General features: G+C 39.5%; 1 long non-coding RNA gene across 1 annotated transcript in view; it reads left to right on the top strand.

Annotated features, from left to right (window-relative positions):
• The window catches only part of LOC148185886 (uncharacterized), a 64,542-nt gene that overhangs the window by 12,115 nt on the left and 37,656 nt on the right, over window positions 1-14,771 (top strand). Inside the window, exon 3 of the long non-coding RNA XR_015775513.1 lies at window positions 10,687-10,829. This is a non-coding gene — a long non-coding RNA (uncharacterized LOC148185886). The remainder of the gene's footprint in view (window positions 1-10,686; window positions 10,830-14,771) is intronic.

The raw sequence follows: 14,771 nt of genomic DNA, 5'->3' as shown, positions 1-14,771 counted from the left end.
CGCATTGTGGAGATAAAAATCTCCTAAATCTGCTAAAGTAGCCATGTCACTTGTGTGAGTATTTTGAGGACCAAAGGATGACTTCAGCAAAAATAACAATAATGATCTTCTTATAAACCACATTGTGAAACATATACAGGCTATATATTTCTATCACTTTGATCCTGTCCACCTGCTATAACAGTGCCTTCATAGAGTAGAGCATGTGTGCATACATGTGTGAAGTGCAGCAGGTGGGAAAAGCCTTTGTATCGTTACTGTGAAAACTGTATCTGCATGAATGCTTCTGTGTGTGGTCCGGTGGGTAAAATAAGCATTGATTTCTTTTTTGTTTCAGACCAGCTGGGGTTGTCAGGCCCTTTTGCTGGATCAATAATTCCAGCACATTACCACACTCATACAGTAGCTGACCAGTGAGGGAATGAGTCACTCTCTTTGCAATGAGCCTGTGTGGCTGAGTGCATGTGTTTGTGTATTTGTGTGTGTGTGTGTGTGTGCGCGCGCAAAAAACTCAACTACAAATTTGCCTTTTTTTGCAGTAAGCAGAAAAATGTGTCGTGACTCTTTGATCAATCAATGCTATTAATCAAAACGTCAAAACGACAGTTCAGTAGGAATAATGCAAGTTTGCACTTTGGGTGTGTCTTTTGTGTGTGTGTGTGTGTGTGTGTGTGTGTGTGTGTGCCTGTGTGTGTGTGTCTCCAGGCTTTTAAGTGTGAGAGCAGGAGACAAAAGATTGAAAACTGAAAATAAAACCTGAACAGAAAATTGAATTTGTTCATTCAACTGTGAGCACAAGAGCAGTGGAGGGAAAAAAAAAGTTCTCAAATATTTTACTTGAGTAAAAGCAGAAATACCCTATTGAGTTACTTCAATACAAGTATAGGATCTAAATCTGAGCTCAAACAGCTGTGCTGTTTTTGTCAAGGGCTGTGTGGTTTTGTCAGATCTGGTTGTGGACTACAGTGGAAAGGGAAGCAAAAAAGCTGAGACGTTGCAGACAACTCTCTGGGACTTGACAGAGATACAAGCCTAAACTTATTTCTGTCTTATTCTATTTTACTCTATCCATGTTTTCCTGCTTCCTATCTTCTTCTTTTTTGTTCTCTTCCCCCTTACACAATCTTCACAGACTGGCAGAGTGAAACATATGCAGCCCAGCCACCAGAATTAAATGATGGCATTGTATATTTCTGAAAAACGTGTGCACATAAATACATCTGTGCACTTTATATGTATCAAATCAACATTTCTTTCTACTCTTTATTATTTGCCACTTGGGCAGAAGCCCTAGCTTTACTGAAGTGACGCTGGAGGCAGCCTTTTGTGTCGTCTTTTGATCCCGAAGGGGTCGGCAGTTAGATGATTTAGGCAGTTAGGTTTAGGCAACAAAACTACTTTGTTATGGTTGGGAAAAGATTGCAGATGTTGTACAAAAACAAACAAAAAAAAACGTTGTTGGATGGTCTTGAACACCGGTCTCCTGGGTCCAGTGTTTTGTAGACCTGTCCACTCAGAGTGGACTTTCTCGCTCTTAAACTACGTATGTTGCTCTGAATATGTAATATTGCTGCTGATGGGTTATATTGGAGTAGGTGGAAAGCCCAGTGCGTCCCATCGATGCTAAGCAGTGTGATGCTGGACCTCAGGTGAGATCAGGTTGTATATGAGCTGAGTTTCTCTATAAGAGGAAGAGTGGATGGGCTGATATCAGACAGATGCAGACCAACATTTCAGACCAGAGACTTCTGGAAATTCCAGCCATAGAGAAACTGGGTATTTGAAGCAACTGCATAATGTTTTTCTAACTCTACCCAAGTGATTTTTGTGCTTAAGCCTAACCAAATGTTAAATGCAGTGTTTTCACAACAATAGATTAAAACTGGAATCATATAAAAACATGAAGTTTCAACATATGAAAGTAGAGATGTAAAATATCAGTTGTTTGTAGAAATGTACGATGCCAACATTTATTCTGGCATTTGGGATGGCACATGCCAACACATGTTTGGCCTACTATGCGAAATATCCAGGTAATTTCATACCAGGGAAATCAAGCTTTTTTGGCTTCATCTGCTACTGAGCAACTTTCATAGGAATGAATGGGGGCCTGCCTCAAACACTATCCAGTTCTTTTTATACATCCATGGTATCAGTGGTTAAAGTAAGCCAGCTAAGAACATACAATATGTGAATAAGACATGGAAATTTGAATTACTAAGACGCAAAGACAGCCACAATAACTATGTGAAGGTTTCCTAATTCCTATGTGTACTTTGTTCGCCTCGACAGTGAGACGTCTTGGAATCATTAGTTGTGTGTGTGATGGCCACGCTCCAGTTTGTTATATGAACCGTATGTAAGCATGTTCACTTGTGACAGTTTTGTTGATGGACATCCTTACAGGCAGCCTGTTCCCGTCCCCTGATAAATCCCTCATACTGTCAGTGCCTGTGGGAGCGGGTGATGAGAGGGAGAGATAAATGATGTAAGCATGTAGATTAGAGGGAGAGACTGAGGCAGAAAGAAACAGGAAATGAGACAACAGGAATGGAGTTGGGGCTTGGAGATAGGAGTTGGGAGAGAGCGAGATGGCTCAGGAGATGTGGATGTAACATTAACAGAGGTGGTGGTGTGATGGTGAGCTAGGATCAAAGACTTGACAAGACAGAAATCTTGCAATGCAGATGAAGAAAGGAAGAAAAAATCACAGTTACATTTAATGCAGAAAAAGTGGGCACTTGAAGTTCACCATTTGAACATTTAAAAAGTTGCACAAGACGCTTGAGTGTACAGTGCATTCTGCAGGTATTTGGACAGTGTGTGGGCTCTGTACTCTGCTACACTCGATTTCAGATGAAATGAGGTTAGTGGCAACTTTCAGCTTCAACTTGAGGATGTTCACAGAAACCGTTTACAGAAACATCTTGTCTAAGTCGGCTCTCACCTTTAACATTACATCCTGGCACAACTCTCTGTTTAAAACAAACAAACACCCAGTCCCACTATTTGAAAGCTGCAGGCTGCTGCTAAAAATTCCCAAGACAGGCAAACTTTCTTCCAAATGCTGTTAACCTGATAAGCAAGCAGTGAAGGACTTTGCACTCCAACACATACAAGCCTGTTCATGTTTCCAGGCCGTTTAATACCGCCGCTTTGTCACACTCATACATGTAATATTGATGCCAAAAGGCACCATTTAGTGTCTTTATGAGCGTCAGGTAATTAACATACTGTCGTCATGCACTTGCATCACTCACGTGGCATAATGTGTGCACGTCGTATTTTGTAACTAACATACGTATTTTAATCAAAATGTTCTTTCTAAACCTTACCAAGTAGTTTTGCTGCTTAAAAAACAAGCAGGACTGTTTCGCAACATTAACCAGGTGTTACACAATATTTTCAGCTGTGTGTCACATAGACACACTAAAGGGTGCTTTGTGTGCCGCTGTTGGATGCCAAGGGCCGTGACAAAGCGTCGGTATTTGACAGCCCGGAATAAGCACGCCCGCACATTTGCACATTGCTACTATCTTTACTGCTTTATTTTATTCTATTTTTTTATTTTTATTTTTTTATTTGTTTATCTATTTTTCATGTATATATTTTGTTTGTTTTTTTAAGTGTGTGCTTTTTACTTCTGAGCCCAAATTTACATTTACTTGTGATGGACAGTGATTTTTTTCTGATTTTGAAAATATATAAAAAAAAAATCAAAGTTCATGTTTTAAGTATTTCCCATTATTCATCTGACATTCTGACACTGAGCACCTTTACATTAAAGCTCCAAATGAGCACCTTTCGATCACTATGTCATGTCACATCAGCGTTCTAGAGTAAAAAAATAAAGGAAACAAAAGAAACACTTCATTCTACTGTATATGTCTGTGCCGTACTTAAGCCACCTTCTGAGAATCATTTTACACCCAAGACCAGTTATTGGTTTGTGGTTTATGCAACTGGGGACAAAAGCAGCGCCCCTAATTGGGATACAGCTGATTTTTGGGTCGGGGGTTAAGGTTAGGGTTAGGTTAAGGGTTAGAAAAGTAAATGTTATAGTTATTTTTAGGGTGTGTCCCCAGGAATTGACTCTAAGACTATGTAATGTCCCTCAAAGTAAGTAAATAAATAAATAAAGAGGGGATTATCCAGTAGTCACCTGAAAACTGAATCAAAACTAAAACTAGCAGTTGACTGAAATGCTCCTTTCTTTTTTTGAAGACAGAGTGCTGTCAGATGTCAGAGCTACAAGGAGGCTGCAGATTATTCATTTCAACAGTTTATAGCCTACAGCACATAGGCTCATAATGTATACAAACCTACTGAGTCAATCTAAAGGGATTATGCAAATGACTGGGAGGAGACAGGATAAGAGCGGCTTTAGTGACACTCAACAGAGAGGGGCTTCTTATATTTTTGTGCTGCTGTTGCGCAGCCCTGCAGTGCTGCTGCAGTTGGCTGCTGTTGCCTTCTACAGTCAACAGATGGTGCTGTGGTACTTCAGTTGCCACACACACACACACACACACACTTGCACACACAAATGTTGCTGGCATTTAAAATCAGCAGACGTGAACGGTGAGCTGGAGCACCATCAGAAGATTGAATTTACAGACAAAGGCACGCTTACATCTAAAAGCAGTGTGTTTATGCAACTGAGACATTGGATTACATAACTAAGACGTCCCCCATGCCTGCCTTTTCGCTGTCATGTCAAGATGGGAGCACTTTTTGTACGAGTGTGTGTGTGTGTCTTTGTGTGTGCGTGAGAGAGAGAAAAAGGGGAAGATATGTGCAAGGGGTTATGTGCTTAGCTTTAAAAAGTGCAATTTGGATTTCTCCTCTGTCTCTCCCTCTTATTTCATTCTTCCTGTATTTTAGGAAGACAAGCTTGATATTTTGGCTGCATACCCCATCTCTCTATGTTTCCCACTTTCTATGATATAAGACTCTTTCTCTCTCTCTTGCTGGTGCTGTGTCTTTTCCCCCCATTTTCCTTCTTCCTACCTGATTTTTTTTTTGGAGAATACTCCTTACTTCTCAGGAAAATCTTTTGTAGACTGTATTCCAATGCTCCCATCTCCTCTCTCAGCTTAAAATGATGTACAACACTATACACACATATAGGTATTTGCACACCATGCAATCGGGACACATGAAAACACTCTTGCACCCACAAGGGGTCTGGTTTCTCTATTAATTTCCACCTGGTTCCATTTAATTTCCAAAGAATGACGATAATATAATATCCAGCAATATCTGATAATCAAGTCACCAGTCTTTTGCTTAAGGTGTTTTTTTCCTCATCTCACATCCTCGGTTTACCGCGCTTAAATATGCCGTTTTGAACAAACTGATATTCCCCTTTTTGAAAAAACATTTCAAAAGCAATTTGACATTTCAATTCACATTATACAACACATCTAAAAAAACTGCACATAATCAGAAGGACATTCTCTGAATAGCTGCATTGATGCGTTAGTTTGTCCTTCAAGAAGAAAAGTCAATTCACTCCTCATGCCAAGCCATTGATAATGGATTGTAAATGTCACAAAGTCATGGGAAAAAGACCTGAATTACGTACATGAAAGAATAAAGCACCCACCCTTGGATACCATTCATACATTTTCCCCTGACAGCTTTTACTGACTGACTTTTTGAGCATGAGGAGATTTTGCAAGTAGAGCTCAGCATGGAGGTAACTTGCAACAGAAAAGCCACTCCACTTGCCACTGACACTGAAAATGGCAAGGTTAAACAAAAAAACAAAAAGACCCTCTCCCTCACCCCTTAACATGCACACATCATGCACACCAACATACCAGTGTTTCCCATGTATGGGATTTATTTTGGCAGCACACAGAGAGTTTTAGGAGTCTCTCACCATGCAGGTGTCACGGGTACTCCATGATAAAGGCTCTCCGCCGCAGGGCTGATGTGCACACATACTCTGAGGCAAGGGTAAGGGTTAATAGAGGAACACTACGACTTATGGGACTCCCTAAAAAGTTGGCATTTCACCTGGTGACAGCGCCTTACATCCTGTGTCACACACATAGACAGTATAAATAATGACAGTAACTACTGTTACGTCAGCCATTGGTTTGTGGACTTAGAGTTCAGACTTAGAGTAGAGACATTTTGGCCATCACCATCTTGGTTTTTTTGGAGCCAGAAGTGACCATGTTTGGAGGAGTGAGGGGTGGATCTGACTCACAGACTGTGACGATGCCTCGCAGGTAGTCATTCTTTTGGCCACCCTTAAATTTGCATAACTCTGGGCCTTAATAAAATTTAAATGTGTGAGTTATTAAAAAATTCACCCTCCGTGCAGTTGTTATGAATTTTGAAATAAGCAGACCAAAACCATTTTTTTTGCACCAGTCTGTAAACATGTTTATTTCTGTAGTAAATTTGGCAATCTTAACATGGTTGTCTACGGGGATTAACTGTGTTTTGGAGCCAGCCTCAAGTGGCCATTTGAGGAACTGCAGCTTTTAGCACTTGAGCATTGGCGTTCCTGATGCACATTCTTGTCAGTTCTCATTAGTTCGACTCTTTACTTTTTGGATGAACTAGCAAAACTGTAACCCGAGAACATGTTTATTTACCTAATCTTCATCTAAACCCCAGGACTTAACCTACAGGAGACCTTGAAGAGAGACTTTGCTCTGTGTACTACTGGCTGCGCTACAACCACGGCCGATGTTGACAGATTTACATATGACTTCTACCTGACTACTGATATATCGGTATTCTCAGGTTGACCAACATAGCGTTATGCTGGAAATATATACAACTCCAAATATACAAATTGTAGGAACATGAATAGTATTGTCTGTATGCCTCCATACTTGTGTTGTGTATTATTCAGTCTAATTTGCTTAATTTTACCACCTTTGGAGATAGTAGTAGCTCATACTTTGCCACTCAGTCCAGTAAAGGCGCACACTGGTTTTCATCATATTAAGTACAGACGTGCACTCGGAGCAGGAGCTGATACCACAGAGCTCACCAAGGCATGCATTACTGCAAGCTGCAAAAACACACCCTCTGGATGAAACACCAAGTTTCTGGGGCATCCCTAAAACTTACAAGGCAATGAGAGTGGCAGGGAACAACAGTGAAACAGAGAAAGTGAGGTCAAGTAACCAGATAAAAAGCTGCTTTTCTAATCTTTTCTAATTTATTTCTATCTGGCATCCTCTAACTACATTATTACAGTGTGAGCTGCCTAACCTTTACGATATCTTAAGCATACTGCGATTGCAGGCCTGGATAGTGTAGAAATAATTTTTCACGACCCAAGGTTCACAGTATTGACTGCAATCTGTGTTATATTTGGCTAATAGCGATTTCACTTATCTGCTTTTCTCTACAGAGTCTGTGATTCTTACATTCTTGTTTGAAGGTTAAAAATGCCACAACACTGTGAAGAAACCCTTGTTTTGCCATAGAGTAAAAAAACAGGCACTATAGTGTAACAGCTGTTGTTAGTATTTGACTAGAGCGATAAACAGCAGTGGAGAAAATATATCCAAAAAATGCCCCCATGTTCGGTTGCAAAAAAACTGCTGGAAATGTAGCTTATGACTTGCTAAAAACAGCAGGGTTTTTTATATTTGGTATGGAATAGTAATCTGAAGCTTAGCAGGCATCTTGCCTAGGTGACACACCATCCAAGTCAGCTCTAAAATATGTCAATTTAGAAACATTGATATGATGTATGAAACATATGAGTGTGACATATCAGTGGTTTGCAGAAACAAACAATGGCAACGGTTTATTCTTGTGACTGGGCTGGAAAAATACAGAGCTTTACTTGGTGGCAATAGGCTTAACCACAAGCGTAAACTCGTTTAGCAAGGGCGTCAATGTAACGGATATTCATTTATATCTAGAAGCCTTGCACTTCACCAGATTTATCTGTATTGTTTTTCCTGTGTGGCTCTCTCTGCTGCTAACACAGTCTCCTCATGCCTAAACAGAAATGACTGATTATCTTTTTGAATGCAAGTAGACTCTCAGACCCACTCAGACACAAACTTCAAACACACTGAGAGAAACAGTTCAGCTCAAATTACAATACCCAGCAAGTCCAGTTATTCTCCATTTATTTCATCACATTCCTGCAGTCTTAGAGTAATGATCTTTGACATATTTGTCAAGTAAATGTCCTACGCTGTGCAACCAGGATTATGCATTGTCAGGTCATGAGTGTAACATAAATGAATGAAATGAGAATAACCTAACATCCACAATTCCTTTGTATGGAATCGTATACATGATGCATATTTTTGTTCACATATATCACTACTAACATATTCACACAACATGTACACAGCAAGGAGTCAGGGCTCACATTCATACATGAAACAAGCGAAACAGTGAAACAACACAGAAATACACATACTGTACACACATAGAGAACTGAGACATGACTCCACACACCCTCACGTACACTCATACACTACAAGGAACAGCTTCCTTTAATTACAAGGAAAGGCACGTTGCACTGGAACATGGATTGTGACATGCGGAGCAAAACTGGAGTCTTTCATGAAGTGCTGGAGCTCAGTGAGCACAACGATGTGAGATCCAAACCCTCAGGGGAATACATGTGTCCTTCGCTATACACAGAAGGCAAGATGAACAGACGGCTGCTGTGCGCACGATTGTGTGCGGCTGAGATGTGGGTTTAGGATTGTGCGTAGTGTTGCGGTGTTTTGTGAGCACACGTGGGCAGGTATTTAGCAAAGATGCGACTTTGTATGGAAGCAAAAAAGAGACTTAAGCGTTTGAATTTTAACTGCTAATGAATATGTAATATTGAAATCTAAACACCGCTGAATTTAAAGAACTAAAGTAATTTGCTTTGAAAACCAAGTATCTGTATTGCTCTGTATGAAGTAGTATTAAGGCCATATTAGAAAAAATATACATTGTAGATTTTTGAGAATACGGTCGTAATTCTGAAAAAAAAAGTCATAATATTACGAGAATAAAGTCGTAATATTCTTAGAAAAAGTCATAATATTACAAGAATACAGTTGTATATACAAGAAAAAAAATCATAATACCAGAAGAAATGAAATTGTGTTTAAATTTCAACATATTCAGTGGCTGTTAAAATTAAAATACTTGTCTTTTATTTGTTTCCATATGTTTTGCACACGTTGTATGTGTCCTTGCATTAGGAAAGAAACTGCTGCCTGTGTGTGCCATGTACATGAGCTACCTATGTTGTAGACGTGTGTTGTTTTTACATGTGTTGGCTTGTAGAGAGAAAAGGGAACAATGGGAATCTAAGGGATGGTGATGGATGAGCATGGCATCTGTAACTCACTTTGAATTTGTTTTTCCCGGAAGACAAAGAGAGGAGCAAAATGAAAAACCTGTTTGCTCAGTCAGTCCCTGGTTGAATGAGTGAGTCAGCTCGTGTCTGATAGCCTTCCAGCAAGCCAAGTATCACTAAGATTCAACGCCGTCCTCCAAATCTGCGTTTACTTTTATGATGCCACTTGTCATTTCTGCCCTACAACTGTTAGCAGAAAGCAAAGCGGTGACACAGTGGAAGTCCTCAGAATTCACATGATCCCAACAAATGAAAATTAACTCAATTCTGGCTTGACTGCAGTGCAATCAACAGAGCTAAATGCTTGCTCCGAGGCAGAATGTAAATTATGCACAAATCTGGCCTCACACTGTTAATAATAGATTTAACCCCTTTTGTTAAGTAAAGCCAAGATGCGACAAAGGTTCAGTGCACAGTATGCAGTGCAAAAAGGTGGTGTGTAAATGGTTGTATTCTTAATGTACCACAATTATGACCATAACCATACATGTTTAAATACAAACAGTATTCTCATTTTAAATTATAGTGATTTTATGTTGCTGCCAAGCAGAAGACAAAGCCAGCGTTTACCAGATGGAGATTATTTGTGATTGAAAGCTGTAGAGCATTTCTCAATGTTTTGACTGACAGAGCAGTTTGTATATGTGAAGCACGCTCAAGCACGGTCTTGACATGTGTATATTCACGACAAAGGAGTGGAAAATCTCTATTTTACATACCGCCACTTTGTCAAATCATAGTACAGTAAATCATGTTTTTATATTCTATGCTCCCCTGCATTAATCTTCCCGGCAGAGTCAGGAAAATCCTTACACAGTGGAGAGTCTCTGTGAAAATCCAGGTGCATGACTACTGTGTTTATTACAGTACACAACACCAAACAATAGCTGTTTTGTGTGGCTGGGAAGGGTTACGATAAATAATCAGTTATTAGTTGTGCTTACACTAAATACTGGCAGCTACAAAAGCAAAGGTAACAATGAGCCATACAAATTGGGGCTGAGCTGGCAGATTATCTGTATACCTGTGTGGAGACGTTGCCTCAGTAGGTGAGTTTCTGGTTGTGTACAATCTCACCAAAAAAGTGTCGGCCTTGAAGAAACCCAGCAAATAATGAACCTAATAATTAAACACTACTCGCCTGTACCAAATCAGCAAGCTAGAAGATGTTGGCTGGGTTGCAATTTAACGACTTAAATACCAATTTAAGTTTATTTTACTTTAATTCTGAGAACTGTGTGCAGATTTTAGAGGTTCTGTTCATCCTGGATTTACCCTGACCCTGAAGTTCTGAAGATTGTTCTTTGTTTTGTGGATTTTCCCTACAGGTTACGTCTTGAAGATTGGTTCATTGTGGATTTAACCCATTTGGTGTTGTTCGTGAGACACGATTGTTGTGGATTTACAAGCCTGGTGAACTTTTGAAGATGTGAACTTTTGTTACCTGCTCCTCTCACATCAAGGAAAACCGGTGAGTTTTTTTTGAACATTTAATAAGCGGATGCTTCCTGATTTATTGCTGTCATTGTTTGTGGTTGTTTTGTTAGTGGGCAGAAACTCAAAGATTGAACTGGTAATTGTCTGTGAGAGTGCGATGTTGACTGACTAGTGCTTTGTAAGAAGTAACCTCTATTAGGGATTAAGGGTTTTTGTTCAAATTCAACTTTGTTAAAAGGTTGTTAATTTTCGAACGGCAATGACCTGTTTTGTAGTCTGTAAGTGGAACAGATTGTTTTTTTTACAAGCAGAACATTTGAAGTAGTTTGCCTTGTTGTCCAGCAGAGGGTGCTCTGAAATGTTTGCTTCAACATATCAGCTTAACCTGTTGAATGCTGTCTTAACCTATTGGAAAAGTAACCTTCAGCAAAATGCTGAAGTTGTTTGAAAGTGCACACAGTATGACTTTCTGGCATATTATACTTGACATAACTATGATGTTCTATGACAGTTTAATGAGATTTTTTTAAGATACTGACACATTTTCATAAGATACTATATTACGACTATTTATGCCATACAATTTTTTTTGACATGTTATACTATGACTTTTTTTATCCAATTTTTATGACATGCTGTCAACTGTGACATAGCCACGGATTGTTTTGCCAATTTTAGCCTATGTGAAAGTAATGAAAAAGAGATAATACAGCGTTTCGCATTGATTGCACCCACAGCAGGCAAGCAATGGCTTCTGTTGTAATAAGACAACACCTCTTGAACAAACCACAGCAGAACCGCAGTACACCATAATAGAATCTGTAGTAATAAAAGCGTTTTGTGTGTGTGAAATCAAACATTTTAACTTTTAGCAAAGGAGCAACATACTGTAGTGAGCAATGGGGACAACTCTCGCTAATTGCTTCACACCAATGCCACAACTAGCACTTTCCCTGAACACCAGTTTTGTGTTATAATTGCAAATGAAAGTGGTGCACTGTGCATAGAGCTACAAAGTGTGTGTACTATAAAGCTGATGCAGTACAGTTAATTTTTCTCTTTTCTACTGTAGCTATATAAGTTCACTAATTTCCCCAAAACTCTGCAGAGCTGTGGAATTTACTTACTACGTTGAACAATAAGATGTAACATTTCACGTATGTATTTCTCTTTCACTTTCTCTCTGAGATGCACCCACACACAGTGTATAGGTGACAATCAGTCTTTTGATTTGATCAGCAGATGGCTACTGACTGCACATTGAAGGACCCAAGGTATAGCTGGCATAAAAATAGTGTGAAATTATCTAAATGCTCAATCCACAGAGAATAGCTCACAGTCTGTATACAGAAACTGTGCCTTTAAATTAGCTGCCAGGACCTCCTTGAAGTTGTGACGTCACAGCTGTAATATTTAAAGGTAGAAACTGCTAGAATGCCATTACACACATACCGAAGCTGCAATGGTGGTGCAAAGAATCAGAGAGCACTGATGTAAAAGACCCGTAAACACTGATCAGTCAGAGCAAACTGGGCATTTTAGGGAGGGGATGCTTGATGAGACGGGTGCTAAAATGGAACATTTCAGATAGCGTGTGAATACAGGTGTATTCAGGAAGACAATGTGCGGAAAAAAAAGCGTTTTTTGAACATAAAAGCATGTAAACATATTCTAGAAGAAACCCAAAATGCAATTATGTGCCTTGAAAATTAGGATAAAATGGGACCTTTAAGTCAGATAGAGAGAAACAGAGTCAGAAATGTGTTTCCATTCATATTTTACAACTTGACATTGTAACATCATGCGTTCATCAGTGAATAATGGTGTTTCATGGTCAGTCAGCAGCCTTCCATTTCCACATTTAATTGACTTCTCATGTACGCTGTGAATTATGCAATTTTACTCTATTTATAGCTAATTTTGTTTTCCACTAATTTCTGATTTTTTTTTCCTCTTTAGCTGCTATACACTAAATCCACAATGTTAAGTAGTTTTTTTCTGTCCGCCTGCTGGTTGATAATGTAAAGGTACTGTGAAGTCCCTTTTTTTTAAACAAGTAGTCATGTAATCTATTCTTAATGCAAAATCTGATTTTTGTCTGAGCATTATGAAAATGCCTTTTATTGGTTATATTTTTCCCTCTACCTCTCTAGTTCAGTATTGCAATGCCTGCTTTTCACTCTGCTATGTCAAAACAGCACATTCTTCACAAAGTTGTAGCCATGACATTCACATTGTTGCGGCCGTACTTTTTTAAACCTCGAAGCAAGAATGTGAGAATCAGAGACTCTGTAGAGAAAGCAGATATAAGTGAAATGGCCACTGGCCAAACGTAACCTAAAATGTTGACAGTGTAAACCCTGTATTATGTGAAATGTCAGTTATTTTAATTATATCTACAATATCCAGGCCTGGCAACCATAGTATGCTTTAAGTATCATAATTGTTTGGCAGCTAAAACTGAAATAGCTGGAGAGTGCCAGATAAACGAGAGAAAGCACTGACCTCAAGCGGCAACCTCCAGGGCTGAAAAATGAAGTCAGTCCCCATAGACACCCATGTTAAAATGTCCATCTTTACAGCAGAAATAAATATGCTTACAATTTGGCACAATAATAAGTTTTGGTATCTTTAGCTAATTTAATCATGACAACTGTAAGTGGGATTAGTTTTCATACAACTCTTGTGTTGATTTGTTATTAAGTTATACATTGATCAAGGGCGGGGCTGCTTTCAGTGACGACAAGTTGCTACCGCAGCTGTAGCTCCCCTCTATCACAAACACAAGGCATTGCTCTTGTTTTTTTGCTGGTGAAACATAGCATTAGAATTTTCACAGTTAACCGTAGCTGTAAATGCACCGTGCTTCCTTTATAAAGACCAGATTATATGTGGGAAAAGGCATACACATGTTCATTGTGTCTACACATTGTTGTGGTCAAAGGAGATATAGTCAATTAAAATCAGTAATACAAAAAAAAATTGTGGTCTTGGAGGTCTTTTGACTTTACTACCACAGTTTTTCACTAATGTGCCCCTCATTTAACAGCAACAACTGTAATATTCTTTATTCATCCAAATGACCCCTATATTCCTCCAAATGATCCCACCACTGATAAAGACAAAAGAGGTGCGCCTAGTCTTTAAAGATGTAAGAGCCACCGGGCAAACGTAGTCCCACACATCTCATGGGGTAATTGGGCTGTCAGAGTGCATCTGGGGCTCCTTATGACCCATAATGGCCGTGCTTACCGATACTCTGACCTTGTGCACTAGCGATGATGAAAGAGGCTAATTTCGATGGTGTGGGAGGCTACTGTGATGCATGGCATAATTTTTAGCCCGCTCTGAGATGCTCATGGGACGTTCTGTGTATCGCTAAAGGTCAATTCAGAAAGGTCACATGCTGACGGAATACACAAATATCCAAAAAATATCGAATGTCACTCCGGGCAAGAAAAAAAATCCCACACATTTTCAAACAGACAAAAACATATGATGAAAGCCAGTGTGGATGCATTTTGTTCAGTGATTTGGTAGCCTATATATATTTACGTACTCTATAATGGCTTTTATTCTTCTCCCTTTCTTTCAAAAGTGCACAAAACACCCCACGCACATAAATGCAAACTTCTGCCCATATGTTTTTGTTGATCTAATGACATCTGAGTTCTGTATGTGAAACTGAAGTCCAAGTTAATTTCAGCCAGTCATCTCCATTTCCCTCGAGCCTGATGTGACGTAACATGTTTTCCCACTCCACGCCAACTGTTCTCAGCCAAGAAACTTTCTGGACATGGATCAGAGTTTGAAGATGTTTGCGCGATTAAAGGCGTATGTGAGATAATGCGTGCACAATCTGTGGCATAATATTAGCAGGACTCCCCTGGGAGTGAGATGGAGAGATGCAGGTACAGATCGAGGCAGAGATGGAGGGAGGGGGATCGGGGGAAAAGAAAAGAGACAAAAGGGAGGG

This window comes from Plectropomus leopardus, chromosome 22 (genome assembly GCF_026936395.1).
Source record: "Plectropomus leopardus strain MGB_pleo_1.0 chromosome 22, ASM2693639v1, whole genome shotgun sequence".
In the NCBI taxonomy this organism is placed as follows: Eukaryota; Metazoa; Chordata; class Actinopteri; order Perciformes; family Serranidae; genus Plectropomus; species Plectropomus leopardus.
The sequence above is the reverse complement of the archived record's forward strand: the minus strand, read 5'-3'. Positions and strand labels throughout refer to the sequence as shown.